General features: G+C 42.5%; 1 long non-coding RNA gene across 1 annotated transcript; it reads left to right on the top strand.

Annotated features, from left to right (window-relative positions):
- The first annotated feature begins 3,048 nt into the window (after positions 1-3,048).
- LOC141089571 (uncharacterized) lies at positions 3,049-7,158 on the top strand. The gene is made up of 3 exons (XR_012232334.1): positions 3,049-3,120; positions 4,312-4,404; positions 7,112-7,158. It is a non-coding gene; the product is annotated as an uncharacterized lncRNA (long non-coding RNA).
- Positions 7,159-8,354: the final 1,196 nt, after the last annotated feature.

Below are 8,354 nucleotides of genomic sequence, written 5' to 3'. Positions count from 1 at the left end.
TATATTTCAATATGAGATTTATTTTCCATGTACAATAGGGAGAAGAACATAAACTTCCTGCAAAAGAAAATTGAAAAGAGGACAATCGAGCTGGAAAACCTAGAAGTGACTCAGTAAGTGCTGAGACTTATTGCGCTAATTACACCAAGCGTTATAAATGAGAAATGATCTATATTATTCCAGTGTCTGCACTCCCCTCCCACTGTGGACTGTGAAATACTGGGGGCTTCGTTACACTTTACACTGAGTTACATGGCGAATCTGACTGGGGAGAACCATAGTTACCAGCAAGATTCAATGACTATACAGGGGGCTACAACAGCGCTCCATGTAGGAGAATGAGGCAGTGCTGCCCCCAATCCAGACATGGCTGAGAAATCCTTGAAAAATAGCGGGGATGTGACACTAAACCAGCACTGCGGACCCTCACTCTCAGGAGCTGTGGGGGGAGCACTGGTAGATGTGTCCCATCTTCTCAGACTCTGGTAACAGGGTTGGTGCCACAGGAGTGGAGGATGGCTGACGTGGTAACGTGGCAGCTAAATAGGAAAGGGGTCTTCACAGTTAGAGCAGTCAGACTGTGGAATGCCCGACCCCAAGAGTTGATAATGGCAGGCACTATAACAGCTTTTATAAAAAGGCCGGACGATTTCCTCAGTACACAGAACATTGTGGATTATGGATAATTTAGTGACAAAAAATATATAATTGGAGGAGAAAGGCTGAACTTGATGGACCTGGGTGTTTTTTCCACCAATGCAACAATGTAAATCAGATGGATATATTGTAATATAGAGTATAATGGGAGATTCATCATACGAGGCCTCATGTATTAAAGCTGTTTTCTATTACAGACCAAGAAAACCTAAAATAATGAGAAGGTTCAGACAGTTCAGCTTGCGTCAAGCCTCCAAGAAAGCAGAATTCACAAAGAATTCGATAGAGAAAATGTAAGTGCAGAGAATGACTGATCTAATATAAGTAATCCTTGTAGATGACATCATGATGTAGAGGTTACTCCAATGTGTGATCACTGTATTCAGGACAGATATATATATATATATATATATATATATATATATATATATACAGGGTTAATCTAATAATATAATAATAAGAATCTTTCTTTATATAGCGCCAACATATTCCGCAGCGCTTTACAATTCAGAGGTTCATATACAACGGTGTTTTGTAACACAGTTAAAGAGAATGCAATAATTAAAGCCAGCCATCTTGAGGGAATGGAGGACAGATAAAGGCTGCATGAGATAGTCACCAGCCAGGATGTGTGGAGCTTTTTGGTGCGGTGGAGTTTGAAGGAGAATTATGCTCAGAAAATTAGTGAGTGGACTATATATAATAGGACTTCAATTAGGGAATGTGATAGGCCACCCTAAACGGACGTGGTTTTAAGGAGCACCTAAAACTGTGCAAATTGTGGTTAGTACTAATTTCTTGGGGTAGAGCATTCCAGAGGATTGGTGCAACTCGAGAGAAGTCTCTGACCAGAGAGTGGGAGGTATGAATTAGTGTGGATGGTAGTGGAAAGTCATTTGCGGAGTGTAGAGAGCGGGTAGGCTGATAGAAATGAGGGAGGAGAGGAACAAGCAGTTTAATTTGGGTCCTATAATGTATTCTTTAATCTGCAGATTACTAGCGTTATGAACCCAACTGGCGCCGGCACTTGGGGCTCAACTGCTGAGAAGACATTAACTTTATTCCCCTTGGCATCAGCTTCCATTCATAGGGGCGGCGCCATCGTGTTTTAAGTCCCCTCTCTGTGTAGAGTGAGCGGAGGGTGTAACCGAGGCCCTGGCCCTGACTGACAACCGGCCCCAATCCTGCGCCAGCGTCAATCAGTGCCAGGGGTGTGGTTACAGACACAAATTTCTTAACACAGAGCAGTGACTGATCCCCCGCCGGCGCTACTCCATCTCTGAAAGCTGCCAGGGGGAATAAAGTTAATTTCCTCCCAGCAGTGAGATAATCCCCCCTGCTCGTAGATGGACCAGCCCAGAGCAGGGGGAGTGTCTCAGACTTCCCAAGCACACTGACCAGATGACATAGTTTTTATTTTATTTAAGTAGTAGAAAAAAAAATGTAAATTTTGAAAAAAAAATTCTGCTTTTCGCCATTTTCGAAGTCACTTTTTAAAACATATTTATAAAAAATAAAATGTTTGAATAGTCACCTTTTCCTATTTAAAAAAAGAGAATTAAAAAAAACACATTTGCTATCACCACACCGAAAACACAAGAATATATTTTTTTCAGTGGTTGGACCTCCCATAAAAGCGCAGTAAAAATAAACTGAAACGTCGCATGTGCGCCAAAATGGTATCCATGAAAAACAAAGCTCAGGTCTCAGAACATGGGGGCACTAACCGAATTTTTTATTTATAAAGTTTTAAATTATTTTTAACCACAAAATTTAAAAAAACTCCTTATAATTTTGCTGTCACCGTGATCTAACTGACCTAAAGAAGAATACCGCCGGCCATTTTTACCAAATAATGAATGCTGGAATGAATTGTGGTTTTCTTTCACCATTTTGCCACTTTTGGAATTTGTTCGCCTTTTTCTCTGTATTATGGGGTAAAGTGAACGGTGTAAATTAAAACTACAGCTCGAGCCATCAAAAAATCAAGTCCTCAAATGACTATGTAGACCAATAAAATAAAAGGACGTGGCTCTTGGAAGACGGGGAGTAAAAAAATAAAGGCTCAAAAATAGAAAGTTTCCCAGTCATTATATCATGAAATTACTCTGGGATAGGTGTATATGAAAAGTAAATCATTTGGGCAGATGGACCATGAGGTCTATTTATGCCGCCAGCCTTCTAGGTTTCTTCCGTCCATGTACAGTGAGCGCCCTCTGGTGGTAGCTCCACGTAGAAAAAATTGTATCATTTGTGTGATGTAGATGAAAAATATTGGCAAAGTATTTTGGATATAGCCCAAGGGGGAAATTGTTCACTAATGCTCCACAAACTGCGATAATTATACGCTTACATATGAGATGATGATATATGTTCCATGTACAACAGGAAGGAAAACAAAAAATCATATGAAAACACACTGGAAGAGAAGAACCAAGAACTGGAGGCAATGGATGACATTTTGTAAGTGTTTTTTTCAGGTATAGATGATATAAACCTCTCTGCACATATTATATATCTACACCGATAGTTGTCAGTGTGTGATCGTCATTTCTCCGTTTAGGTTTAGAGGACACATGATTTAGATGGATTTTATTTATTTGACTCTTTGATATGGATATGGTTTTATACTGTGGGGTGGGTTATATACGGGGGCATTCTCCTGTGATAGGACACTACGTGCACTCACAACACATGACCTTCTCTTCTGTCTTTCAAAGTTGGGGGTACGATATAGGACTGTGATCCGATAAGAGCCCCGGACCCCACATGTAATCTCCAGTGCAGATGACACAGTCAGTCATTGCCTAAAACCATTCTCAGCTCTACTTTACTCCAAATATTAAAGTGGAAAAGAAAACCCAAAATGTCACTTTTTATTGTAGACTTTGAAGTTTTGCACGGTATACATAGGGGGCGCATCACTCTGGGGCCTTAAGTGCATTTTAACCCCTTAATCATGTGACTAGGTTTAACTTTAAGAAACAGTTACTTGTGTTAATAGAACAAAAACTCTATCAGTTATATTAGGAAAGAAAAACTAAGGCCCTGATACATCTAGCTGGTCTTGATGAGGGGACGTGGTGGGGTCAGACTCTTCATGAAGAGGTGTCTGCCTCTTCATGAATCAGGAGCATCTGCCAAGAGGCGTTCACTTCTGTGCACCACCCCAGAAAAATTACCCCAGTCTCAGACCGGAGTAAGATTTCTGGAGTAGAGAAATCCACAGCATGTTATGTATTAGCAAAGCTGTGATGTTACGTCCCCGCTGCACCGCTATCTGGTCACAGCGATGTCTATTTTGGCGGAGCAAGGAGAAACTGTTGTGAAAATGCCAAAAGTTGCAAAATTTTGGCGCAACTCCAAGTTGTGCCAAAATTTTGCAACTTTTCAAGGCAATTTATGCCAGAAATCTGGTTACATTACTTTTATAAATTTTAGCCTTAGACTCTAGACAATTAAATGGTCCAGTAAAAATACAGCTGCAGGTAGAGGAAGCTGCTATTAGATCGTGGCGCCCCTGAAGTCACACTACACCCTGATTGGGGCAGTCTCTCCAATATGTCACCTTTGTCGGATCATTGTGGGTCTGAGGTCACCGTGATCCATTCGCTGCTGTGTAATCTTTGTCACTACTTTTCTTTTCTTCTACAGAAGATGGCTATACAAAATTAAGACGACACCATCAGCTTTCAGGCCATACAAGTATCCAAAGTGTATCTGGTGTCCATCCCTGAAAACCATCCGGTACGTATGTTATTCCTGGAAATATGATTGTGATTTCACTTGACTCACTGGTGGAGTACGGCTGTTTACTGCTAACACCCGATGGTCCAGTGCTTTCTATTACTCTCTAGTTGGGCCTGTTTCACACATCCGTTTTTGACCATCAGTCAAAATCCGCCGTTTTGGAGAAAAAACGGATCCTCCATTTTTCTTGGCGGATCCGTTTTTTTCCCCATTGACTAGCATTATTGGCGGATTTTGACTGATGGTCGTCCATTGTATCCGCATGTCATTGTATCCGCCAAGATTTTGGCCTCCGCTGACATCACTGGACGGACCATGCAACGTTTTTTTTGACCGCGGATCCGCCATTCACTGATTTAACCCGCAATTCTCTTTGGGTGCCGAATTAAATTCATACACGACTTCCCTCCTGATAGCCTCCAATCCCTGCGCGATCTCCTGCCCGCCTGCGATCACCTTGCCCGATCTCCCCCTGCATCGCGCCATTACCTCCAACCTCGTGCGACATCTCGGATCTCATCGCGCGATCGCTGCCATATCACGTGATGATGCCCACTCTCTTCCCGAGATCGCTACTCACCGCAGATGCCCGCACACGGATACCCCTACATCCCACAGTATTCATTTTTTTCATTTTTTTTTCCCAGGCGCGGTTCCTTCAAATTTTAACCATCGGCGGATTCGTTCATCCGCCGATCCACTCACACACGTTCCTGTCAGTCCACATGCGGATCCGTTTTCCGCTATTTTGGCGGATCTGGACTGACAGGAAAAACTGAAGTGTGAAACAAGCCTTAGTCACTAGTGTCACCACCACAGGTGATCCCCCTGGTTATTTGTAGTGGCTCAACTTAATAATAGCATATCCGTTTTCTCGGGAATTTATATTAAGGGCCTGCTTTGTAAAAAAACACTTCCAACTGTAAGTAGAGATGACTGATATATATTATTCATATGGAATAAATACTCTTCTATATCAATCATTTTGATAGGGGTGGACAATACAATTTTCCAGGAGTTATTATTATTTAGAGTCAGCGTTAAGGGTGTCAAAAATCTGCGTCTGCTCCAAGAAGAGAACAGAGGATGCACAGCATTACTTACAGTTTGTGCATCCTCCATTGTCTTGTCACATCATTCTCAACTTCCTACCAACATTGTGTCAGAAGCTAAAAGTGGGCTGAGGGGAAGGGTTCACTACACAGCAGTGTGTAGACAAGACAGAGAAAGCAGCATTCAGTCCTATCTGAACTGCGTCCCATCCTCTTCATGATGGCATCGCCTCCACGACTGTCCTGCAATGAGTGTGTATACAGAAGGATCTTGGAAGTGAAGAGCAGCAGATATAACAAAGACTAATAAATGAGTGTGCACACAGTATACACAAAATATATAGTGTGTATGTATATATGTGTCCCATATATTGTGTGTGTGTACTCTAGTATATAATGTGTATACAATGTGTAGAGTGCTTAGCCATACAGTATATAGAATGCGTATGTATATATGTAGTATATAGTGTGTATATTTATATGTATACAATATGTGTATGTATACAGTGTGTATATGTACAGTATATAGTATATTAGTGTGTATTTGTATACGCATGTATTGTACGTATGTATACAGTATATAGAGTGTTTCTATATATATAGTATATAAAGTGTGTGCATATGTGTGTATATAAACAGGATGTAGAGTACTTATGCATACAGTATATATTGTGTGTATATATGTAGTATATATTGTGTATATGTATATATTGTTTGTATGTATACAATATTAGTGTGTGTATGTATACAGTATGTAGAGCAATTATGTATACAGTAGAGTGTGTATGTATATATGTAGTATATAGTGTGTATATGTATACAGTATATAGTGTGTATATATGTATACAGTACTGTATATAGTGTGTATTTTACAGTATATAGTTAAAGGGAACTTGTCAGCTGTTTTCGCCGCTATAAGATGCTGCCACTGCCTATCAGGGCTTATCTACAGCATTCTATAATGCTATTATATTCTATAATGCTGTAGATAAGCCCCAGATCCGACCTGAAAGATAAGAAAAATAAGTTTTATTATACTCACCCGGGGGGTGGTCCGAAGCGGTGCAGTCCGATGGATGTCGCAGGTCCGGCACCTCCAATCTACTTGCGATGCCGTCATCCTGCTTGCTTCTTCGCTCCCGGCATCGCGCTCCTGCGCAGGCGTTCTTATCTGCCCTGTTGAGGGCAGAACAAAGTACTGCAGTATGCAGGCACCGGGAAAGGTCTGAGAGGCCCAGTGCCTGCGCACTGCAGTACTTTACTCTGCCCTCAACAGGGCAGATAAGTACACCTGCGCAGGAGCGTGATTCCAGGAGCGATGAAGCTACAGTAGGCCGGCATCGCAAGATGAGAGGCGCCGGACCCGGACCTGTGCCACCCAACGGACTGGACCGCTTCGGCCCGCTTTCCGTGTGAGTATAATAAAACTTATTTTTCTTATCTTGCAGATCAGACCGGGGGCTTATCTACAGCATTATAGAATATAATAGCAATATAGAATGCTGTAGATAAGCCCTGAAAGGCAGTGGTCGCATCTTATAGTGGCCAAAACAAGTGACAGGTGCACTTTAAAATCAATCATTAGTATTAGAAAAAGTCTCAATGTAACTCTCGCCTAACATTTAGGATGATATCTGTTTCATGTACTATAGGGAGGAGACTGCTGAACAAATAATGGAGGAGGAGGAGGGTACAGTGAATGATAACATCGCAGTTAGGTAAGTGCAGATATTTACTGTTAATATAAGAAGATATACCATATTTTTCGCTTTGTAAGACGCACTTTTTTCCCCCAAATTTGGGGGCTAAACAGGGGTGCGTCTTACAATGCAAACATACCTTTTATTGTGCTGCCGCTGCGGTTGTCCGTTACTTGCCGCCGCGCTGGGTCCCTCGGTGCTGCCGCCGCCACGCTGGGTCCCCCGGTGCCTGCCGCCGCCGGGCTCTGTCCCGTGCTGTGTGGGGGGCTCTGATGTTCCATCCATGCCTGTGCGGTGGCTTGCTTCCTGGAAAATGGCCGCCGCACAAGCGCAGATGGAGATCTCGGAACTGAAATCTCGGGAGATGAGATATCTGCGCTTGTGTGGCGGCCATTTTCCAGGAGGAAGCAAGCTACCGCACAGGCATGGATGGAACATCAGAGCCCCCCACGCAGCACAGGACAGAGCCAGGTACAGAGTGGGCGGCAGCACCCCGGGGACAGAGTGGGCGACAGCACCCCGGGGACAGAGTGGGCGACAGCACCCCGGGGACAGAGCGGTAAGCAATAAGACGCCTGGATTATAAGAAGCACCACCATTTTATTGAAAAAAACGTTTTTTCCTATTTTTCGCCTCAAAATTTGGGGTGCGTCTTATAATCCGGAGTGTCTTATAAGGCGAAAAATACGGTAAATGTGTTCCTATAAGAGAAATGAAACGTAGTTTCCCACATCACTAATGATCATCGCTCCCAGTTACATTTCGGTGGTTTTCCAATATCAAAATGTTTGTCCAAAAATGGGAAATGGCAAAAGGACAGTGATTAGCTGCAATGGTCACGTGGGTGGCCACTGACTTCATTGATGCAGTGCAGGATTTATCATGTGAACAATGGCTCGTATATTATTTTACACCATTTTCTCCATTTTGTTGCAATTATACATATTCTCCTGAAATGTCACAGTCTCAACAGTCTTATGTTTGCTTATACGGCTGTCAAGTTTGGGTAAGTCAGTGATCGATGTCTGTACTCGGACTACGTTTTACAGACTTACAAAAATAAAACTCATGAAATAGGCCTGGACAGAAGTGATGCTAGCCTTAACTTAATATTTTGTTGCACCACCTTTTGAGGCAATCACTGCAATCAAACGATTCCTGTAACTGTCAATGAGAATTCTGCACCTCTCGACAG

This window comes from Dendrobates tinctorius, unplaced genomic scaffold (assembly GCF_039654945.1).
Source record: "Dendrobates tinctorius isolate UK_male_01 unplaced genomic scaffold, ASM3965494v1 ptg000003l, whole genome shotgun sequence".
In the NCBI taxonomy this organism is placed as follows: domain Eukaryota; kingdom Metazoa; phylum Chordata; class Amphibia; order Anura; family Dendrobatidae; genus Dendrobates; species Dendrobates tinctorius.
The sequence above is the reverse complement of the archived record's forward strand: the minus strand, read 5'-3'. Positions and strand labels throughout refer to the sequence as shown.